The 22,580-nt window shown below is 45.7% G+C and overlaps 1 protein-coding gene and 1 long non-coding RNA gene across 10 annotated transcripts in view; one reads left to right on the forward strand and one right to left on the reverse strand.

Annotated features, from left to right (window-relative positions):
* Nucleotides 1-861, forward strand: part of LOC104914255 — a 4,793-nt gene extending 3,932 nt beyond the window's left edge. The window contains exons 2-3 of the long non-coding RNA XR_795923.3: nt 424-556; nt 742-861. This is a non-coding gene — a long non-coding RNA (uncharacterized LOC104914255). The remainder of the gene's footprint in view (nt 1-423; nt 557-741) is intronic.
* A 423-nt stretch (nt 862-1,284) lies between these two features.
* The window catches only part of PIGV (phosphatidylinositol glycan anchor biosynthesis class V), a 26,952-nt gene continuing 5,656 nt past the window's right edge, over nt 1,285-22,580 (reverse strand). Inside the window, exons 3-9 of one of the 9 annotated variants that reach the window (XR_002121502.2) lie at nt 19,990-20,087; nt 18,751-19,066; nt 17,371-17,516; nt 17,177-17,286; nt 15,788-15,897; nt 15,168-15,324; nt 7,477-9,240 (exon numbers count right to left, since the gene is read on the reverse strand). The gene's annotated coding sequence lies outside the window, so the exon portion shown is untranslated. The other 8 variants (XR_002121504.2, XR_002121503.2, XR_795920.3 and 5 more) reach the window with 8 other exon arrangements.

Consider the following 22,580-nt stretch of genomic DNA (forward strand, 5'->3'; position numbering starts at 1 on the left):
GAGGGCGATGAGCGGGGTCCTGTGTGGTAGGAGCCTGCAGGGGTGTTTCTCCCCTGGGCTGGCTCCGGCTGTGCCCTGCACTGGCTGCAGCCCCACCTTCAGCCCGGGGGTGTCCTGCGGGAGAGCTCAGCACACGCGCGCTGGGGAAAGCGTGAGGGATTCTGCTCTGCAGTGCTCCCCACAGACAAAGCCCAGGTCCCAGGGCACAGTCCCAGCCCTCGGCCCAGAGGAGGACACGGGTAGTGCCTGTGCAGCCTCTCCCTACCCAACGAGAGGTGGAAGCCATCCTTCTTGTCCCCCAGTGCTTAGGCACCAGAGACAGAGGCACGCACTAATGAAAATCTCTTGGGTCCATGGAGCACTCTGAGAGATCATCTGTAGCGCAGGTGAAGGTAACGTGGGACATTGTCTCGTTTCTTCCAGGGCTGAATGCCGGGAAAAGCACAGAGGCTGCTGTTCACAAATCTGTGCGGAAGCGCTACATCGCAGCCGTGGTGATGTTCCCAACTGCGGTGCTGGCCTGTGGTGCTGTGATATGGATGTGCAAAAAATACCTGTGAGTAGGCTTTTCCCCAGAACACCTGATTGCTGCATTTGGCAATGAAGCATTTGTAGTGCCAGGATCCTGGACGGCCAAATCAGCTGCTGGCAGTACACTGCCAGGACTTATGTTGCTAAGTCTTTCAAGTTTCCCCTTATTTCCTGTCAGTGAGTAGTGCTTTCTGAAACTCCTTCTCACAGAGTGTGCAAGAGAGAAGAGACAACAGCAGAACAAGCTCATCCTGAGACCAAGTAGAGAGAGTTCCAACTGGAGATGAGGGCCGAATGGAGCTGGGTGAGGCAACAGAAGAGACTCTCGCCCCATCAAACAAGAATGTCAGCAGTAGTTCTGGTCCATTCCATTCTGCCATCCAAGAGGCCAAAGGTCTCCAAAGTCATCTGGAAGGCCTGGAGCGTGAACTCAGAGCCGTGAAAAAGGTCCACGGGAGCAGTCCTGAGTGCTGCTTTCTGTCAGCAGATGGCCCTGAAAGTGAGAGCGGAGAATCAGCAGCAGAGCTTTTGTCCTTCATCCTGCACTCTCCAGGACAAGTATCACCAATAATTTGAAGATTCTTAGCTCGCCATAGCTACAATCCTTTTGAAGGTCCTGATGAGGACCCAGAAAGTGAGCTTCCTCCGGCCACCGGACAATACGTTAACGTCTTTAGAGATCTGGATGAGAACGGCTGGTTTCAGGGAGAGCTGACAGATGGCACAGGAGGACTGGTCCCTTCCAATTTGGCTGTGGACGTTTCAGATGATCCTCAAGATCCTGTCAGAATTCCTGCATTACTCCATCTGCAAGACTACCCCCTGCTCCACTTGATGTTCAAGTGGAGAGTGTGCAGGACGTGGATGAGCTCCTCCAAAACAAAAACAAAAACAACCAATTAGACACCCACAATAAAACAAACAATCAAACAAACAAAAAACCGTAGGCTGTTCTTTTTCTTGGATAAACGGCTGTTTACGAGGGTGGATAGTGATAGGACACGGAGGAGTGGTTTTAAACGGAGACAGGGGAGGATTAGGCTAGATACTAGGAGGAAGTTTTTTCACACAGAGGGTGGTGAAGCACTGGAACAGGCTGCCCAAGGAGGTTGTGGATGCCCCGTCCCCAGAAGCATTCAAGGCCAGGCTGGATGTGGCTCTAGGCAGCCTGGACTAGTGGTAGCCTGGTTGGTAACCCTACACGTAGCAGGGGGGTTGGAACTAGATGATCACTGTGGTCCTTTTCAACCCAGGCCTTTATATGATTCTATGATCCTATGATCGTATCAGACCTCAGGGAAGCAATGTGAAAGAAACAAGCCTTTGAAATTAAGCTTGGTTTGCTCTGCCCCTCATACACCTGATGCTTGCATCCCTTGCTCGGCAAATGGCCTTTCTGTGGGGTGTAGGCGAGGAAAGAGGAGGAGGAGAATAAAGCAGCTGTTTTGTCCCAGAGCTTTCATTTCACTGGGGTCTGGCCCTATTTTCTGAAACTAAGAGACAACGTGTGGAGGAAGGACAGGGAAAGGTGCAGGGAGGTTTTGGTTTTGGTGCTGACTCCAGCCCACTGCTTGCTGCTGTGGGGAAACAGGGGAGAGGGGGGAGGCAAGGGGGAGAAAACAGGGTATAAAGGCTGTCATGTTGTGTCCATAGGCGCTCCTGCTTGCGGGACGCCCGCCATTGCAATCGCGAATAAAATCTGCTTTTATCAGAGATACCGTCCTGACAAAATTATTTGGATATTTCCAACATCACCCAAAACTTGTCAGACCCTGGCCCTCACTTTCCTCTCACAGATGGAGAGAAAGGGGAAATCAGGAAGGTCTTTGTCTTCTGAGTTGTTCAAAGGGCTTCTCCCATTGGCTCCATGCTCTGCCAGAGGATAAAAAGTAGAGGGATTTCTCTTTGCTGCTGGTGTTGTGGAGGCACACCAGAGCCCCAGGACTGTAGTGGCATAGAGATTAGCAGCAGATTTGAGTCACAGTGTTCTACATCTGCTTGGTGGATGTGCAGATGGTGACTTACAGCCTGAGGGACCATAAAGGATCGTTCTCTGCACTAGCAGTTAGCGATGTTCTGGGGCAAAGCTGGCTGTCCCTTCAACTGCACTGCTATTTGCAGAGACTGACAGAAAGGCTCAGAATGCAGTAACGCCTCTTCAAAACTTTTACGCTGGGTTATTTCAGTAATCTAGCTTGGAGTGTGATCCCAAGAGGAGAGAAAAAAGAGAAATATGCCCAAGTGTGGCAGCCAGATGAAAACAAGCAGACAGAAAATGGGGGACAGTTTCAATGTATGAAGTTCCTTTGCTCAGCTTTGTTGCCAAAGCCCCTTTGTGTCCCTGGGAAGCTGTCTCCATGTCTTTCCTTGCTGACATGATGCACAAATAGTTCAGAACTGAGTAGGGAGAGGGGCACTCAGGAGTCCCCAAAATCTGCAGGGAGGGAAAGGAGATCAGCCAAGCATTGGGCTCACTGCATGTCTTCTTCAGCTGTAGTGGGGGCAGCTCCCCCACCCCTCTCATCTCCCGATGTCAGCAGCAGCCTGCAGGCAGTCCGTCTGTTGTGAGCAAGTGTGACTCAGTGCTATAGTGCACTGCTGCAACATTTGGGATGGGTGAGCAGGATTTGTCATGCTGCCACTGAGGATTTTGCTATGGTAAGCAAGCACATAGACTGAGGTACTGGGCCGAACCTTTACTCTACACACATATATCTGTGACTTAAACTTACTGAAATGAGACAAACGCAGCATGGAAAGAGCAGGTCACACACAGAAGACGTAGACAGGACACTGCAGCAGTGCTCAGTGCTCAAAGTAATTGCAGTGGGTGCTGCATGAAAAGCTGAATCATTCTCAGATGTCATTCACAAGTTGTCTAATAAGACCTCCGATGAGTGTCACAGACCAGGCTACTAACAGTTGGGTAGTAAATACATTTTCCAGTGCTTAAGGGATATTGAGTGTCCTGCTCAGGCAAGAAGCTTCTGATCTTACTGTAGATGCAAAAGAGACCTTGCTTTGCTGTGATTCTGGAGCAACAGAGAGAAGAAATCTCAGTCCAGTAGCAAGGAGCTTCTCTGAGTTTATAACAATGAGTTAATGACAGAGATCTGTCTTTCTCCATGAAGCAAAAACAAGGAGAAGCAGGAGGAGGAAGATGTACTGATGAACAGGAGGAGTTTCTAAGCTTACAAAGGGTGCCAGCTGCACAGCTCCCAGCAGTCACACGAGGCTAAGGACACATGGCAGCCTTAGAGCTTGTAACCTATGCAGATCTAAACAAAAACAAATGCAAGTGGCATACTGATGACTTTTTTGCCTCATGAAGAATACTTTGATTTCTAATGGTAATGGATGTTATCTAAGTGTGGAAGGTAAATAGTCTATATAATCTCAATGGAAATTGATTTTTTCATATGAAAAGCATGGCATAAAAGGTAAAGTGTCAATACTGTAAATTTTCTGCCCCTCGTATGTTTATTTACCTTTTATTAATGACATCTAGGCTAAGTTGTTGGAAATATATTAGGAAAAATTTCTTCTCTGAGAATGGTCAGGCACTGGAATGGGCTGCCCAGGGCGGTGATTGACTCGTCCTCCCTGGAGGTGTTCATAAAATGTTTAGACATCATACTGAGGAACGTTTTTTAGTGGGAAATACTGGTGATAAGTGGATGGTTGAACTGGATGATCTTGCAGGCCTTTTCCAACTTTGGTGACTTATTTATGATTAGACTCTATCTAATCATCTATGATGATTCTATGATGATGATGTTTATTTTTTCAACTAGACAATGCATTTACACTTTCAAATCTTCTCCTATTCTTTTAGTGCCACTGGGAATGTGAAAATTGCTGAGGTTCGTCCAGGTAGTCATTTTGTAAGCATCCTAAACTGTGCCCCTGAAAAAGAAAGTGTTGGGAGTTACCTCCTGAAGCAGGATGTCCATGGGCAGCCAGTGTCTGAATTTCACTTTCCCCCTGAGACCAGGATGGGGCCAGCTCCTGGTGAGTGGGTTCTTGTGCCTTTCCTCAGCTGTGGCCTGGCCAGCTGGGGCACACTCAGCCTGATGATGTGTTCAAACTTTCAGGTTTGTATTTTCAGAAGGGCTAACACTCATAACTAATGATAAATTCAGAAGGAGCTGCTAGTTGCCCAGCAATAGGAAGCTGTCCTGAAACTCCTTGCTGCCTGTTTCCAACCATTACTCTGACAAAAGCTCAGTGTACTGTCAGATTATTGACAGTTGTGGCAGTGTTTGATAACAGAGGACGTGAACTGAAAGTTTAGATTGGAAAGACATAAACAATGGATCTGGAAAGAAAATGAGTCTTGCACACTGCTGCTGGTGCCATGCGTTGCACGTGCCATTGATATGGATTTGTGTATGCTCTGAGATGTCACTATTTCAAGTGAGAATTTTGGAAAAAGTGAAGCTGCCTTCTAGCCTGTACCGACCACCTGAGGACAGCTGTTCTCCAGCAGACAAAGCCGTAAACCAACATTCTGGCAATGAGGCTCTATTCCCAGCTTTGCCTTGAATTACTTTAAGCAAAATAATGACATTCTGTGCCTTAGTTTCCAGTTTTATAGAAGGAAAATACTAAAGTGATTTCCTTTGATGCCATGCCAGAACTATACATTAAAAATTCATTTAAATATTCAGGTGATTCACTGATTCTATGATCCATGGTGATGAAGAAGACATGGACAGGTGAATTAAGTGTGACCAAAACTCAGTTGTAGCTGCAGCTACGCAGCTTTTCCAGCGCTGAGTAATGATGCTGCCTGGCTGCCTAGCTGCAAGACACGTGGAAGGGTTCCCCAGAAATGGTTTTCTCTGAACTGACTTTGATGCACCAACCATCAAATCAAACAACAAAATGCTTTGATCAGTGCTAAAGTAATTTTCAAGGTTGCTGTTCCTTTTACCACTAAGGGGCTTTTTGGTGAACAAATGACTGATGTAGAAGGTTCATACAGCTGCTGTTTCAGCAAATTTAGCAAGCAGAAATTTTCTGCTGGTTTATTAATTTCAAAGGGTTCTATTCAAATTGCCAACTCTTGCATCAAAAATTCATGCACAATAGTGTCTATGTCAGAGAGCCAGCCATGTAGTACTTTCAGGCCCCAGCTCCCTGTGAGAGCAGCAGATGAACCAAGGCAAAATGCATAAGTTAGATGCCAGAGTAGATGGCTGGAAGATAATCTGAAGCCTCTTCTGCCACCAGTAGTTGTTTCTTTTTTTTATTTGATATGAAAATTGAGGCCTTGAAGAATAAAATGAGAATTTTTATCACCAGGTTTGGGCCAGCCCTGTATGAACAGTCCTACGAGAAGCTGGAAGGGGCCCAGCAGAGCCACAGTCACCGCTGTCTTCTCATGTATGGCTGAAGTCCTAAATCTCTCCTATATTTATTTATTTATTTATTTTAAATTATTTATTGTTATTTTTCTCAAGGTATTTTTCCTTTGAAATTGACTGAGAATTGGTTTGGCTTCCTGGAAGCAGTTGTGGCCATTTTCTTACACATGGCAAATGCCAAATCTTTTAAGAACAACACTTGTAAAACCATGTTGTGGTTGTCTTGTGTAAGAGAAATGTTTTCATAACAGGTCCTTTTGCTGCTGTCCTTGTGAAAAAGGTCACACATTCTGTTCAAATTAATGGTTCATATAAACCTTTTGTATGAGGACAAAAGTACAAAAAACTTCTGGTCCCCAGCTGGGCCAGCTTCTCCTTCAACAGAGGGAATCCAGAATCAAGCAGAGACTGGAATTTTAAAGCTGATATAACCAATCTCATCACATGCCCCTGGTAATTTAGCAAATAAAAGAAACTGCCTATTTTTAATCTAACTCTCTGCAAGTCAGTACAAAAAGTCCTGGATTTATTACCACATCTTGAAAAATGTGCTTTTGTTGATCTCCATTAATCCACAGGAGAGGTACTTGAAAATAATCACTATAACTAAGAAGCAAGTATTGAAATAACAGTTCTTTCAGCTTTGATTTCATCAACAATTGGTTATCAGTGTTACACAAATCAAAAAGGAGAAGGAAAACCTCATGCTTTTACTAAGTCCGTGTATTATATAAATATCCAGGAGCCATTTTAATATAACGACTGCTTGATCTTTGCAGGTTTGGGCAGCAGATGATACAGCGCTTCACAAACCTCCTTCGCATTTTCTTTGGAAAGCCCTGAAGAGGTTCAGGACAAGCATTGACTGTACTACTATTCTCTGTGAGCTCAGGGGTCAAGTGAGTGCCCTGAGTAAAATCACCATTTTCACCTACTCAGACAGCTCTCTAGCAGGACGTCTTTCAAAAGTTTAAGATGACATTGTTCAACTCTGTAGAATCAAGCCCAAGCAAGCCAAATATAGAAAAGTTGCAACTTCTGCTGACCTTCACAATGGATACTAATTAGTACCTGAAAGACTGAAGAAAAGCAGTGGATTGATGATACACATGTTGAATAAAGGATTAAAATCCTCGCAGCAGTTGAAGCCAATGCTCCACAAGTGTGGTATATTCCAAAAAAGAGCCAGATGGCACTGTATATTTCAGAGAGCTAGGCTGCATATATATTCCATAAAAGAGGCAGGCAGCATAGTAGATTCCAAAAAGAGCCAGGGGGCAGGCAGCAGCCCTATCACAGTAGTGAAGTGTTGCCATGTCACTGCTGTGTCACCATATTCACATAGTAGGCAGTGTTGTAATAGACCAGTGCTCAGGGCAGCCAGCCACTCATCAGAGAGCCAAACCTTCTGGGTGTCCCTTCCCAGTTGTTTATGTTTCCATAAACACACAGAAATAAAGCAGGAAACAAAAGCCGTGAAGGTCCTTTTTGGGCCCAAGTGCTGTATCCCTTGACCATCAAAATATGAAACAAAATATTGGGAATCAATAAGAGAAAGAAGCCCTTATGCTGTCTGTGAACCATTAATCTGGCAGTGGTGAGAAAGTGTTTAATTAGGGTGCTTTAAACTCAAAAAGCTGTTGCCACAATAGAAGGAGTTTGGGAGAGGGATGACAGAGTGAATAAATGTCTGAGGAGATTGATTGATGAAGATCAGAAGGAGTTGGATTTGTATTTGACCAGCAAGGTGACTGGTGCATGGAGAGATCTCGGAAATACAACTACAAGGAACAGAACCTTACTTCTTTAGTGAACATTTAATATCAGGCTCACTGAATTCCTTGAATGTACCAAGGAGGTTACTGTGACTGTTGTGGGTAAGATGACCACGTCAGGGACTTTCAGGAAAGTGTTTATGCTTTACACACCCAAATAGTAATTCTGTAGGAATATCAATCACAAATGTGATTAAAACTTGATGAAGTGAGTTGTAATAGATGTCATTTCATGGTTGTTTCCTGCTCCAGTGTAGCTGGAGTATGCTGGTAGCGTGAGCTGTGTGATAAGTGTCTATTTCATGTGATCCTGGTTTGTCTCATTTGCTGGAATTTGATTTATCTCACTCTGGGTTGCTCTGATCTGCAGAGCTCAGTTCCCTCTATCTGTTATGCTTGTTTCCTGGCCATGGAGAAGCTAGGGACAGAGAAGGAATTGGCACCTGCCAGCTGGGGGTGCTGATGGCATCACAGGTTGAGCTCACATGAGCAAATGTTGACAAGTAGGAGCCAGACTGTAGAACAAAACCCTTGGTGCTGAGGGCCTGGTGTTCACCCTGTATATGCATTTCAGTAGCAACTTAGTTTGTTCTAGTACTGGACTGGCTAAACAGACAGTGAAGGGGACCTATGTCTGTGGAGCGCATGTTCTTTTGGGGTATGAAACTTCCCAGGCTGCTGCACAGTCCACTGGTGCTCAGGACTGGGCTGCTCTAAGTATTAGATTTCAGAAGGAAATTCTTTATTCAGAGGGTGGTGAAGCATGGCACAGGCTGCCTAGAGAAGCCGTGGATGTCCCATCCCTGGAGGTGTTCTAGGATGGGGCCCTGGGCGGCCTGAGCTGGTCATGACAATCCTGCCTGCAACAGGGTCTTGGAACCGGGTGGCCTTTAAGGTCCCTTCAAACACAAATCGTTGTGTGGTTGTATGACTCTTAAGTGGTTTCTATCTGAACATCAATTTACAGCCAGAATGCTTGAGGTGTGATTCTGGAGAACATTTTCTGGCTCTGTTTCATTCAAGAGGAATCCAGCTTGTGTCCTTAACATTGCTTCATGTTGTGAGCCCGAGTGCAGCAGGCTTGGAGAAGGAACAACCCCATTGCATGGGGACACCCTTCAGGCACAGAGCGCTGCAGACACACACAGGACATCTCCCAGTGCTTCTCCTGGGACCAAAAGAGAATCTGCCAACAGCTGGGGGAACTGCCCACACTCCTCTCTGCTGCACTCCTGCCTCTTGTCAAATCCCTGCAGATGGAGGCCAGACTTCTTGCTGCAGGCTACAGTTGGTTTCAGTTTTCAAACCTTTTTTTCCTTGCAGCTGTTAATGCCCAAACCTTTCTCAGTAGAGCAAGCAATGTGAAACAAAACACTTCTGAGACTGCAGTTCAGTCACATCCCAGGGCTGCAGGCAGAGGCAGTTCTGTCCTCAGAGAGTGTGAACTCAGGCGGCAGAACTCAAGGCAGGGAGGTCTGACACATGTTGAATGTGATGACTTTCTGTAGTTTCACACGCAGCCTGCATGCTCTCAATTCTTCCTCACATCTTTGCAAAAGATAGTTCTGTAATAGATAAGAGTCTTTGTTCATTAAAATGAGTCCCAGAGTAGCTAGATAACAAATAACCAGGGCCAGGGGGAAGGAGGTTGTAAAACTGCACCATCTGGCCTGGCAGGGCAGATTGCGCAAATACGGCCAGCACAGCATTCTGTAGAGATCACCTTTAGGTCAAGGAAAATCCGCGAGGAGGATGAAGCAATCTTCCTCCCCACGACCCCCGGAGGGCAGAACACGACCCCCTAGCAACAAGCTGGCAGACGCAGAGTACACGGAAAGTGCTACGTCAAGAGGAAGTGAAGAGACTGTAAGAACAGAAGGACTGGGGGGGAGCTGCGCGCCGTTGGCGGAGCAGAGACTCCCCGGCCGCCCAGCGCTGTTTTGCTTACTGTCGCTTGCTTTAATAAAATAACCTGATTCAATTGGCTTTGACTCCTGCCAATCATTTCGAAACTTAAAACAGTTCAGTTCTATTTACTTGCAGTTCATTTCCAGTTCTTTACAGTTCTGAATTACTAAATTATTCCTCTTAATGCTGCCAGGAAAGTCAGCAATATCTAAGACCTCAGATTAAAAATTAAATATGGGTATACTATCATTTCCCTTTGATAAATATTCGTGTGTAATTTGTATTACTGCAGGATTTTTTCTGAAAGGAAAAGTTACAAGTGCTTTAGGCTGATTTATGTGTGTAAACAGGCATTATTTCTGATGGTGGTGGATATGATGGAATAGTGATACATTTCACAAATCACCATTTCTTTCTTTTCTTTTTGTTTTCCTTTTCTTGCTTGAAGACTAACAGGCAAATTTGTAAGTAACATGAACAAGTGGGATGCAGAGCAGCACATGTAACTGCAGTCCCGTGCAGGTCCTCATCCAATAAAGTTTCTCTATTCAGTAAGGACTCTTCAACTTCACAAATGCTTTTTAAAGAAAGCATAAAAGAAATCAGTACTTGCATAAATTTTGCATTTATTTTCCTCTGCAAACACACTTTTAGTCACTATTTAAGTATGAACAGTTTTTCCTAATGCCATAATACAGCAAAGTTAGGTCAACGCTGTTAATGAAACTAGTGATTCAAAGTATTTTTGTATTTTCTCTCAGATACTCAATTTTGCTTTTCAAGAATCAGTTTAGTATTTGTCATGTTCTGGAAGTACAAAGATTCACTCAAAACTGCAGAGACAGACCTCACAGAGGATACAGTTTGACGCTATTTAAGTGTTTAATTTCTCATATGCTTGTTGTATTATTTCTGGCTCCTGGCACTTCTCTGTAATAACCAAACATTATCTTTTTGGACCGTTTGGTTGTGTTTTTTTTGGGGAGGGAGGGAGTTGATAATAGCAGCAACCTGCAATATTCCAGTACAGAGCAAAGCACATTTGGTGGCATGACGTTTTGGAAAGCTTGCCTCACCTCTCCTGGTGTAACTCAGGATGTGTTCTTTCTATCTCCTACAGAACTGCGTTTCCCTGACCCAGCAACTTTTTGTAGCATTCCTCTGAGTCCTTGTAGCTGATAAGATTATGGGAGGGTGTGTGGTAGCTGTTCAGCACACATCCATCAATAGGAAACTTCAAGTGGCACCTTGCAGTTCCTTCACTTTGGCTTCTGAATCCCTCCTCCAACAAAACAACTCCTAAGTTAATAATTTCACTTATTTCAGTATCTACCTATTAATTGTTGAACAAACTGTTTGGTTTCTGAGTATCCCCGTTTTCTTCTCATTCTGACAGACAGGAGGGGAAATGGTGTTTTTGCTATAGGTAACATCTGAGCCAAGTTCCATGCATTTAGGTTTGTCCTATACCCCCATTTTGTTCACAACACCTCCGTTGATGGCACTTCTGTTGTTGAAGAATTTCCAATAGTGAATGTTGCAAGCAGCTTAAAAATGCCATGGAGAACATTGTAAAGAGCGTGCTTAGAAGCCTCAGCCAAAACCAACAATTCAAATCTGAATGTTTCCCTGTTGCTGAGCAATGCTAATTAAGCTTTCAGTGCTGAATTGAACCTGCAGATAGGAAACACACTATTTAGCACATAGTTTCAGTGAAAAGGAGCTGATTCTTCTTACTATCTTCCCTCAGCAAGCAGAGGGAGCCTGTTAGTATTCTACTTTTCTTCACTAGTTCTCATGGTTTTTTTGCCCCAGAAATAGAGAATCAAATGAGATGAGGTATGCTCGTGTCATGATGTATTCATTCTCTTGACTTTCCCAAGAAAGTAACTCTGTGGCAGAACTGTAGTCTGTGGGACTGCCTGTTTAATTTCCAGTAAACAGTGAGAAATGTTTGCAGATTTATCTCTTTCCTCTTAGGACTCCGACATATTATGGCAGCACCAGGCAACATTGGCTTTTGTAAATGATGTGTGACCATGAAATGATAGATTTCTCGATTCATCGTGGAGCCTGGAGGGGGAATAGTAAAACTGCTACCTTGGACTTCAGGAGGGCGCACTTTGAATTGTTCAAAAGACTAATAGGGGGAGTCCCCTGGCATTCAGTCTTAGCGAGTAAAGGGGTCCAAGAGAGCTGGTTGCTCTTCAAGAAGGAAGTCTTAAGGGCGCAGGAGCAGGCAGTCCCCCTGAGCTGCAAAATGAGCCGGCGGGGAAGAAGACCGGCGTGGATGAATAAGGGAGCTATTCTTGAGGCTCCGGGAGAAAAAGAGAATCTACCGCCTGTGGAAAGAGGGACAGGCAACTCGGAATGAATACAAGGAAGTCGTTAGGATGTGTAGAGGTGAAATCAGAAAGGCTTGAATTCAAGCCCAGCTTGAATTTAATCTGGATGCTGGAGTGAAAAGGAATAAGAAACTCTTTTATAAATACATTAACAGTAAGAGGAGGACAAAGGAGAATATCCACTCTTTGCAGGATGAAGCTGGGAATGTGACCACTGAGGATAAGGAAAAGGCAGAGGTTCTGAATGCCTTCTTTACATCTCTCTTTAAAAGTCAGACCAGTTATCCTCAGGATACTCCTCTCTCTGACCTGGTAATCTAGGCTGGGGAGCACACTAACCCCCCTGTGATTCTGGAAGAAACAGTCAGAGACCTACTACTCCAACTGGTACTGCCACAAGTCTATGGGGCCAGATGAGATCCACCCGAGAGTGCTGAGGGAACTGGCGGAGGTGACAGCCGAGCCACTTTCCTTCATCTATCAGCACTCCTTGTTGACTGGTGAGGTCCCAGAAGACTGGAGGCTGGCCAATGTGACTCCCATTTACAAGAAAGGTCATAGGGAGGATCCGGGAACTACAGGCCTGTTAGCCTGACCTAGGTGACAGGGAAGGTTATGGAGCAGATTGTCTTGAGGGAGATCACGCAGCATGTGCGGGATGACCGGGGGATCAGGCCTAGCCAGCATGGGTTCATGAAGGGCAGGTCCTGTTTGACCAACCTGATCTCCTTCTATGATCTAGTGATCCATCAGGTGGATGAGGGAAAGGCTGTTGATGTGGTCTACCTAGACTTCAGCAAAGCCTTTGACACTGTCTCCCACAGTATTCTCCTGCAGAAGCTGGCAGCCCGAGGCTTGGATTGGGTACACTCTTGGCTGGGTAAGGAGCTGGCTGGAGGGCCGGGCTCAGAGAGTGGTGGTGAATGGAGTTAAGTCCAGCTGGTGACCGGTCATGAGTGGTGTTCCTCAAGGGTCGGTGCTGGGGCCTGTCCTCTTCAATATCTTTATTGATGACCTGGATGAGGGCATCGAGTGCACCCTCAGTAAATTCGCAGATGACACCAAATTGGCTGGAAGTGTGGATGTGCCTGGGGGGCAGCGAGGCTATACAGAGGGATCTGGACAGGCTGGAGAGCTGGGCTGAAGCCAATGGGATGAGGTTCAGCAAGACCAAATGCCGGGTCCTGCACTTTGGCCACAACAACCCCAGGCAACACTACAGGCTTGGGGTGGTGTGGCTGGAGGACTGCGTAGAGGAAATGGACCTGGGGGTATTGACTGATGCTCGGCTGAACATGAGCCGACAGTGTGCCCAGGTGGCCAAGAAGGCCAATGGCATCCTGGCTTGCATCAGAAACAGCGTTGCCAGCAGGAGCAGAGAGGTGATCATCCCCTGTACTCAGCTCTGGTGAGGCCGCACCTCGAGTACTGTGTCCAGTTTTGGGCCCCTCACTGCGAGAAAGACATTGAGGCCCTGGAACGTGTTCAAAGGAGGGCAACAAAGCTGGTGAGGGGTCTGGAACACAGGCCATATGAGGAGAGGCTGAAGGAGCTGGGAACGTTCAGCCTGGAGAAGAGAAGGCTCAGGGGAGACCTCATTGCTCTCTATAACTTCCTCAAGGGAGGTTGTAGTGAGCTGGGGGTCGGCCTCTTCTCTTGTGTCATTAGTGATAGGACCAGAGGGAATGGTTTCAAGCTATGGCAGGGGAGATTCAAGCTGGACATTAGGAAGTATTACTTTTCAGAAAGGGTGGTCAGGCACTGGAATGGGCTGCCCAGGGAGGTGGTGGAGTCAATGACCCTGGGGGTGTTCAGAGAAAGACTGGATGTTGTGTTGAGGGACGTGGTTTAGTGGGAGCTATTGGTAATAGGTGAACGGTTGGACTGGATGATCTTTTAGGTCTTTTCCAACCTTGGTGATTCTATGATTCTATGTACAAACACATGGATACACTTTTTGAGCAGCAAGAGATCAAATAAGATATTACAGTGATATCCCATGGTACAAAACCAAGCCTACTGCTTCCTTCAATAGACGAATTGGCCAATGTGGATCCACGAATTGTTCCTACCATTATGAAGACACAAAGGAAGACATCTCAGCTTGCTCACCATAGTGTCATTCACTCTGGCTGGCAGCCAGATTCTCCAGCAGTCTAAGCTTTGTTTGGGTCTGTTTGCCTTCCGTCAGCTTAGGTTTTTCCATAGCCATCAAGATATTTAAATCTCTTCAGTTCCTCACTGGGTACAGATTCAATTAATCTGGAACATGGTGGTGGTGTGGAAGAGAATGGTCCTGCAAAGGACTGTTCTGTTAACAGAAAGCTACGGAAGTATCCCACAAGTATCATTTATTAGGTACCAAATGTTCTATTGTCATTTTACCAAAAACTTAGAAATTCTGGTTTCCTTTTACTACTTTCTCAGCCATGATATGATTGACAGTGTGTCTCCCTACCTGCCAGACAGGGTGCCAGTCTGTCAGAATTGTTTTCTTTTCTGTTTGTTTACTACATAAAGACCAATGATGTAATATCCATTTCTGCATCTTTGATGATCCAGGGCAAAAAAAAAGCATACAAGTCCCCTGGGAATATCAACAGAGCTGTTTGAATGAAAGGGGCATTTATTGCCTTTTGCCTCTCTTGCAAGCTGATTGATACGGGAAAACTGTGTTTGAGATGTTACACTGACCTGTGAGAAAGCAATTCTTTTCTGGATAATTTTGGCAGAACAACCTGACCTTCAATAAACTATGACTAAAATGGGCCCTTTAATTTCTTGTTTTCCCTTACAGCATGTGTTCTGTGGCTGAGTCATAAGATGGAGTGATGGAGTCCAGAGATTCACTTCTGAAAATTGCTCTCATATAATATCAGTAGCAGCACTTATGAAATCTCCAGGTGAACTTGCTTAAAGGTGGTGTTCATGACAGTAGAAATCTGGAGCTGTTTAAAAGCTGACTCTATGATAATGTCCAGGGCTGAGATTAGGTTTGAACACAGCTCAAGGAACTGACACAGAAATCCAGGGCCAAAGAGTAAAATGCTGCTTTCCTGCCTGCCAGGAATTTACGGCGAGCTGCAGTGACAAAGACTTGTGGAGATGTATAGAGCAGATCATCTGAGATCACCAACCATAAGGGAAAGGGACAGGGAGGAGGAAAACTATGTGATCTCTGTTTAGAGGTTGCTAAATCTTTTGAAAAGTACATGTTATGGGCAGCCAGTACAACTCACCAATTTTGGCTCACCAATGCTTGCTGAAATGCAATTCAAGCAGAAGACTTGCAAGTGAAAGACTGATCCTTTAAAGCAAAGCTTTCTCAGAGATAGCTGGTGATCCTGCATGGAACTGTATGTTTTTCTCAGTGTGGCTTTTATTTAAAATATTCATCTGTAAAGTCAGAAGAAACAAAGGGTTTTGTTGCTAGATGTTTGATTCCTAAATTGCGTTTCCCTTTATAGTAGTTATGTGGAAACTGTGTGTGCAGGAATTTGGCAGAGGAAAAACCCCTCAGCTCCCAGCTGCACTGGGAAGGGGAGGGCAGAAGGCACAGTTAGCAGAAACTAACTACAGAAAGAATAGCTTGTTGGACCTCTGGCTTCTCAAAACAGAAGAGGCATTGGTCTGGTTCCTAAGCAGAAAGAAAAAGAAAAAAAGACAAATAAGGAACAGCGTGCTGCTTGGTACTCTTTACAATCCTGAAAAACAGTTCTTTCTCCACCCTTGCTGATAAGCACCCCCTGAGCAATTTCAACTGCACTTGAATTGGATTTTTCACACTATTGCATGTAAAGAAATCGTAATTCCAGAAATTAAGAGGGTTTGACTTTGGAGTTAAATAATCAAAATGTACCTTTTTATTCTGAATGGAAGAGTGATCATTTCCATTTCAATTAGAAAGCGTAGAGTTTTTGAGAAGCGAACTTGATAGGGCTGGATCAGAAGTGCCAGTACAGCTCTCTGCTTCAAGTGTGAAAAGAAAGAAATGTGTGGATTGTGGGAGTGGGGAAGGAGATACATCTGACCTTGCCCTTTCTCTACCACTGCAGTCACCACCATTCTTTTTTCATGAGGAATCCTAGCAAACCAGTGCAGACACATTTCAAATCTAAATTTCAAGTCAGCAAGATCACAGAATCACACGGAATCACAGAATGGCCAGGGTTGGAAGGGACCTCAAGGATCATGAATCCCCCTGCCACATGCAGGGCCACCAACCTCCCTATTTAATGTTAGACCAGGTCCTGTGGCTTGTAAGTGCAAGAGACTATTTCTGACAGACGAACAAGAGCAGGAAATTCCAGGAGTCTAAGTCTAAGGCAGTCTGCACCTTTGTCTAAAAGCTTGCTGTTGGACAACTTCAACAGATGGATAAGTCAAAGAAATCTTTTGTTTGAAGACTTGAAGGCCGGTGGCAACCAGAGATAAGCAGCCTCCAGAAACAAGAAGCTGCTAAATGGCTGATGAGCAGACTTTTGTAGGCACATCTTGAGGGAGATAAACATCCAGAGAACCAGCATCCCCACAGGTGCTGCACATAACTCTAAACTAAGTCCATGCTGGGAGCTGCTGTCTCTGTGCCAGAGAACATCAGTATTTCTATGAATGCTTTAATGGCTCCTGCTAGTAAACCTGGCTGCCAAAGCACTGTTAGACCAAGTACACAGTATCATAAAGCACAATACTTTCTCACCTGATTCTACCTGTAAAGCACAGAAAAAGACAAACAATGTCTTCCTCCTGAAACTATGTTAACAGCCAGTCAAGGCAAGATGCAACGTATCTAATCATTTCATTAACTCTCAAGCAACATTTAAAAGCAGAGCATTCACCCACAGCAAGCAAAGAATCTTTGTGGTCTTTGGACATCTCAGGATGTCTACAGCCTCATTAGCTATGTACTGCATTTGGAGACTTGGAAAAACTGACCTCTACAGGGGGATACAAGGGAGGACAGCACTCACAGAGCTTGCATCTCACCTAACAGGAGATGTCAGCATATGCCACTCTCCAAAAGATAACACGTCCCAGCAGAGGGTACTCACTCACTGCCACACTGCTGAGTTAAAACCGTGCTCGCACACAGCAGCGCCATCACATGCTGCACAAACAGCCAGGCTAATGGCCAGCCTGCTCACAGATGACAAGTCACCTTGGGTTTCTCTCGGGAGGCGCACTCACCACTAGATACATACACTGTGTCATTAAATATATATATGTATATTAAAAAAAAAAGTTTTACCTTTGACTTGGATTCTGCTTTTGGGGTCCCATCAGCCTTATTGTTCATTTTAGTTGCAGGAGTTAATTTGACATCCGCAAGACCCATCATTTCAGGACTTGCTGCCATCCCTAGGAAGTTACAAGAATCTATGACACTGCTTTCCAATCCTGACCCATGAAGTCACCCAATGCCCAGCACTCAGCACTGCTAACCTGCAGAGTTGTTAGCCATATTTCCACCCATGGGATAAGGTGGGCCCTGGGGGTTGATCATGCCAGCCATGCTGTTAATTCCCTGTCCATAAGGAGGTCCAGTACCCATCATTCCTCCTTGGTTCATGTTGGGATAACCAGGAGGCCTAGAAAAGGCAAGGAAGAAACAGACATTTACTCGAAATTCAAAGCATTCACATTGTGCCTTCTAACAAAATAGACTGACTAGAAAAGCCTTCTACTATAGAAGCTGACATTCAGCAAGTGAACAAAGATCAGGTGCTCTTTGAAAGCTTACCCACTGCAGAACCTAAGCCTCACTCTCAAAAGCAAAGGAGATGCAACCCATTAGGAAAGAAGGACTTCAGCACTCAACAGTTTGACCTCTCATCTTCATTCCCAAACTGAACTTGGTTTCAGGTCTTAAGTCATCTTCACAGGAAAGAACTACAAATATTGCAGCGTTGTGCATATAAGCAACAATACAGCATTTTTGCAGATGCGCAGCACAGTGCCCCCCATATTTAATGGCTTTTTTTCTCTTTACTTTTTGATATCCACAGAAAGCACATTACAGCACGTGTCATAAAACCTCACACACAACTGTCCCTCAGACACATTAATCAAAAGGACGCACTTTGATGCCTTGATTGGTGTTTGGGAATTGACCTCTTAGCAGTCATCAGACAGAAGATTGCAGAAATAAGCTTTAAGACAGGATAAAGAGTACAACACCTAATCAGACCACAAATGCATGTAACAGCTTCTCTGGGGGAGCCTAATTTATAAGCTAGTTTGTGGCTCTCACGGCATTCTGGTAGGCCACATAACAACTGCTCTGAAACATGCAATTAAAGCAAAATAAAACACGGAAAACAGCGGTAAAGTTCAGCACTGAATACCAGCTCCTTTTCCTATAGTTGCCTATCAAAGCCCTAAAAGGAAGAAGTTCAATACAGTGGAAAAGCAATGCCTTGGTCCAGACAAATGCAGCTGGATAGATGGATGCTGTTTGCTAGATGTATGGGCTTTACCACACACACAGCAGCACTGAAATCACCCACACCACAAAGTAGACCAGAAAGCCGAAACAAATTAAGGAAAAACCAAGTTAAACAGATTTCATCCATCAGCATTAAAAATTCCCTAAGCAGGTCATTAACAATATATTAAACTACACCACTTATTCAAGCTTTTAATAAATAAATAAATAAATAAAACATTTAAGATAGAGGAAGACTTCAACAAGGCAAATCCTTAAGGAAGCATATGTTCACTATCACCCCAACTTTGGGTTACTGCATGCATGACTTTCAAACGCAGATACGACACAGCGAATGCATTGAATATGTTCAGACCAAGGGAATTTTCATGCCTCACCTGTTCTGGATGGAGTTGGCAGCAGCGTGCATGGCGGCAGCAGCCGCTTCTTGTGCTTTGCGATTCATGCTCCCTGGTGGGGGACACATCCCTGTCCCCACCTGAGGAGGCATATTTGCCATGTTAGGTCCATAAGGTCTGTTCCCCATGGCTGCGTGGCTCATCCTCCCGGGAGGAAGCCCACTGTATGGAGGCACACCGGTCTGCCCATGCATCTGGCTCCCTGCTGCCATTGGGTTCATGCTTCCTCCCATCCCGGGACTGGGGTAGTTGGCATTGGACAGAGCATTGTAGTTTGGCTGCCTGGGATAACCTCCTAAAGAGATGAAACAAGGAGAAGTACATTGTTCAACTACTTAGTTCATGAATCACCATACAAATCTTCTATCAGCAAATATTTAAAGATCACTAACAGAGATGAGGGGGAGTCTTAACACCTCTACAGAAAGTCAAAGCACTTGGATAGAAGCCATGTAACGTGTTTTGACACAGCTAAGAAACAACATTGATTTTAAAGCTGACTGATACTCTCCCAAACCTCAGCTGACCACACTGAGCTAAACGATCCAGGACGAGATGTAAATAAACTCACTCAACCCTTTCCAAAACATATAACGCACAGCTTTCTTCCCCTCTGAAGTTAACTGGCTCTTCTCTAACACACTGGAGGTGTTGCCTGTATCTTTCAAAGAGAGAAGGAGAGATCCTACTTTTACAACTAGCATTCAAATAACATCTTTCATGAATCTCAGCATAATACTCAAAGCACAAGCTGTTCTACCCCATAAACTCACTCAACCCTTTCCAAAACATGTAACAGAAGACTGATGGGGAGATAAGGCTGAGTCAGGCTGGGCAATTCAATTTCCTCTTTCATCCAAGGAACAAACTTTCATCCACCAAAGCTGAAATGTTACACTCATTTTCCCTTTCTCTCTAAGGGGAAATGTCACCCAGTAGCGTCATGACCACCCCTTGCTGGGAAGCTTAACGTCACCTAAGCCAGAGGAAACATCTTACAAGCCAAGCTGCTTGCCTGCCTCGAACATTCAGAGGCCAAAGGACTGGTAACAGTTGAACACGATGTTAGGTGCTGGAACACTGGCAGTTATAATGCTGGCACAACCTGCAGATGCTATCTCACCACAGAATTATGTTATCAGGACCGGTACTTCTTAAGTTACACATCTAGCATTACAAACAGATCTTTACCATGAAATCCAAACCCAAATCACACACCTGGATCTCACAATGCCTGACTGGTTGATGGAAGGATGCAGGATGCTTCCCACTGCACACCGGGTGCTTGAGGTGGCACTGGATTGCCAGCACGAATCCTGCAACACACAGAGAAACTGATCAGCAACAAAGAAAGAGACTCGCCTTATTGTCACTAATGTGTTATCCTGCAGTGCTATGCTTCTGAGAAGTGTGATTCCTGCACATGGGAGGAGAAGCAGAGAGTATAATGCTGTTTTCCACCCACCGAGTCATTTTCTCATGATGCTAAACATCAAGGCATGGAGTTGCTTTTCTAAACCTTTCTAAAGGACACCCTCCAACTCTGATATCTCTGTTAATTGTGCCAGACATGACACAACTTGGTACCCAAAGGAGGGGCAGGAGAGTTCATCCATCTCAGGGATAGGGCTGCAAGTCCTAGCACAACCAGCTCAAGGGCGCCCTTTAATCTATGCAGGAAACAGCAAGGTTTCTTTTCCATGACAAGGGGAACCACCATTGCACACTGTGCTCCCGTTGCAGGCTTGGAGCTCTGCATCACATCCTCCAGGAGCACGGAGACACCTCCAAAGCTGCTGAGATTGGTATAGATTTCATGGAGAGCTCCGGGCACCACTGCCTTTCTGCTTAGGGCTCACTTCTTTCACACTGCTTCCCCAGTGGGAACCAGAAAGGTTGGAGTTGGGGAACAAAGTTTAAGCTGAAAAAAAAAACCCATCTAGTTCTAACTCTCTCCAAACATAAAGTACTAATCTATGATCTCCCAAGTTTGTTCTTGCTGACAAACCGTATCAGAGCAGAGCTGTGCAGTCGCTCAGCCAACGCAGCTCACCAAAGGCACGCTGCCAAGGGCCCACAGCCCGCACTCCTGCAAACCTCAACTACCATCCACTCTGCTTCATCTGCTGTGCTTCAACACCCTGACCAAAAAAATCAGCACCTACACCAACAGAATACCCACTGGGCAGTAGATCCAGACGGCTCAAGGGACGAACATCTTTCAGCTCACGCCATCCTCTCACAAATGGGTACTGAGTACAGGACAGAGGGTCCTTCTTTACTAGAGGGTCAATCTCCGAGTGCCCATAGGCTGGACAAGAGCCAAAGGTGAGCAGGAGGAAGGACACGTGCAGATCACCTCTGCACTAATAGCTCTCCACATACCTACACCACTCGGAACTTCAAGTGATGCCTGTGTCATAGAGCAGGGATGGGGTCCAAACCAAAAGATGGATCTTTAAGCTGTCGCTTAACCAGTTATTCAGTCTCACTTCATACATGTGCACCAACTATACTCATCTCTTTTCCCAAACTGCTCAAGACAACTAAGGACTAATTGAATAGATTCAAAATGGAGCAACACAAGCTCCACAATCCTTGACCACATGCAGCTTTCCTCCACTGCCAGGCACCTCTCAGCTCTTACTCTCTGAGCTGCTGAAGGGATTGCTTTCAGTGTACAAGGCAAAGATGGCTTTCTCCTGGCATAAGAAACAGCCATGAGGAGAAGGATTTAGAAGTGTCAGTTGATGAGAGAAAAGAAGGTGGTTCTGCCCCTCTACTCTGCTTCTGTGAGACCCCATCCAGAATACTGCATCCAGTTCTGAGGCCTCCAACACAAGAAGGATATGGAGCTATTGGAGTCCAGAGGAGGGCCATGAGGGGGATCAGTGGACTGGAACACCTCCCCTACATGGACAGGCCGAGAGAGTTGGTGCTCTGCAACCTGGAGAAGGCTCCAGGGGGACCTTATAGCAGCCTTCCAGTACCTTGGAGGAAAGCTGGGGAGGGACTTTTTATCAGAGCACGTCGCAACAGGATGAGGGGAAACAGCCTTAAACTCTCTTTAAAGAGCACTGACTTACATTAGATATTAGAGAATAATTTTTTCTGTGAGGGTGGTGAGCCACTGGAACAGGCTGAGGATGTTCCCTCCGTGAAGGCAATCACGGCCAGGCCGAATGGGTCTGTGAGCAACCTGGCGTGTGGGAGGAGTCCCTGCCTGCAGCAGAGGGAGGAACTAGAGGATCTTAAAGGTCCCTCCCAACCCAAACCATTCTATGACTCTACGATAAGAAACGAGGAATGCCCAGAAAAACGAGCAGTGCTGTAGTGTGAGCTGCACAGTCCACTTCTATGCTTTACAGAAGCTTTTTCAGCTTGGGGCACTGCCTCTTCTTTCCCCCTGCATGCAGGATGAGACCAGCAACAAGAAGGAACGCAGAGTTCTAATTCCACACTGAAATCGCCGGCTTTGGCCCCACACCGTTTTCTCAGAAGCCCAGCTGAGCAGCCCGAGGGCTCTCAGGCTCTGCATCACGCTGCCGCATCGCCGTCGCGCTGTGCAACCCTTTGTGAACATAAACGCAGCATCCAACATCCCCACGTCCATGGAACGCACAGTGACACGTTCGCGACTCACCGACGCGGTCGCCGCAGTGAGAGCTCCGCGCGGGACGGGCCGCTCCGCAGCCGTAGCAGTACCGGAGCTTCGCCACGATCTCGCCGGCGACCGCTTCCATGGGGAGAGCGGGAGGCACGGGCATCCACGGCGTCTGCGAGGGTGGGGACAGCCGACGAAGGGGCCG

The sequence above is a fragment of the Meleagris gallopavo genome, chromosome 25 (genome assembly GCF_000146605.3).
Source record: "Meleagris gallopavo isolate NT-WF06-2002-E0010 breed Aviagen turkey brand Nicholas breeding stock chromosome 25, Turkey_5.1, whole genome shotgun sequence".
NCBI classification, from domain to species: Eukaryota; Metazoa; Chordata; class Aves; order Galliformes; family Phasianidae; genus Meleagris; species Meleagris gallopavo.